This window comes from Limulus polyphemus, unplaced genomic scaffold (genome assembly GCF_000517525.1).
Source record: "Limulus polyphemus unplaced genomic scaffold, Limulus_polyphemus-2.1.2 Scaffold33, whole genome shotgun sequence".
Classification (NCBI taxonomy): Eukaryota; Metazoa; Arthropoda; class Merostomata; order Xiphosura; family Limulidae; genus Limulus; species Limulus polyphemus.
The window spans coordinates 50,409-51,933 of record NW_013665643.1 but is presented as its reverse complement, the minus strand read 5'-3'; positions in this window follow the sequence as shown (position 1 = coordinate 51,933).

The following is a 1,525-nucleotide window of genomic DNA, read 5'->3' as shown; positions in this document are numbered from 1 at the left end:
CGAAGATTGAGACAATAGGACTAAAGGTAAGAAAAAAGTATTTGCCTTTTGGAATTCCAATGGTCTGGCGTGAGCCTAGAAACCACGGAGATGACTACATTTTTGCTCATATAACGCTACAACACTCGAAATAAAAAGGAAATTTCTTATCCGAACCTTCAATCTCCTATAAGACATGTTGTTCATGGACCTTATGTACCTGTTCCTACTCCACTGGAGACTTTTGATACAGTTTCATCTGATTCTGAATCTGATGTCAATAGAAATAATGATAGGGATTGTTGTCAACCTGAAACGTATAATGAACCATAACTTTTCATACAAGGTGAACTTAATGACTTGATGAGAAATTTGGGCCTTCCAAAGGATTATTCAGAGATTTTGTGGTCCAGACTTCGGGCTAAGAACTTACTTTCTCCAGGGACATCATTTTACTGGTACATAAATCGTGAGAAAGAGTTTATACCATACTTTTCTTTTGTTTATTGCAACAATACTGCTGAATTAATACCAATGCTAGAAGCTGCAGTCTATGAACTAAGTGAGTGGCGATTGTTCATCGATTCCTCCAAAAGAAGTCTAAAAGGTGTTCTCCTTCACAATGATAACATATATGCATCTGTTCCTATTGCTCATTCAGTTCACTTGAAAGAACCGTACGAAAATCTCGAACTTCTTCTTAATAAGGTAAAATACAAAGAACATGGTTGGCTACTTTATGGAAACTTAAAAGTCCTTTGTATGTTGTTGGATCAAATACAAAGTATCCATGTTTTTTGTGTGAATGGGACAGCAGAGCACGAAATCAGCACTGGATAAAGTAGTAATGGCCACGCAGAGTCAGCCTGATACCAGGATAGAAACACAATGAACTTGAAACTTTAGTTGACACAAAGAAAGTCCTATTTCCTCCACTTCACATAAAATTGGGCTTGATGAAGCAGATTTTAAAGGCCTTACACAAAGATGGCGACTGTTTCAAGTATCTATGTGAACACTTCCCAGTTCTTTTAGAAGCGAAACTTAAAGAAGGAATTTTTGTTGGGCCTCAGATTAGGAAATTGACTTTGGATGAACAGTTCGAAAGGACAATGAGGAAACTTGAAAAAGAAGCGTGGATTGCCTTTAAAGATGTTATTCACAAATTTTTAGGAACCAACAAGGATCCAAATTACGAAAATATTGTCAATAACATGCTCGATAAATTCAAAGAGTTGGGTTGTAATATGAGCTTGAAAGCTCATTTCTTACGCTCACATATTGACTATTTCCTTGAAAATTTTGGTGCCATCAGCGAAGAACAAGGGGAAATATTTCATCAAGACATCAGGAAAATAGACAGGAGGTCTCAGGGAAGGTAAAACATCAGCATGATGGCTGATTACTGCTGGTCATTGAAATTATATGCTCCAGATGCAATACATAAAAAGAAAGACCCCAACACGTAGTTTTAGACTAAAAGACGTAGAGTTCACAAAAAATCAGGATGAATGAGGATGCATATTCATTTGACGTGAATATTCTT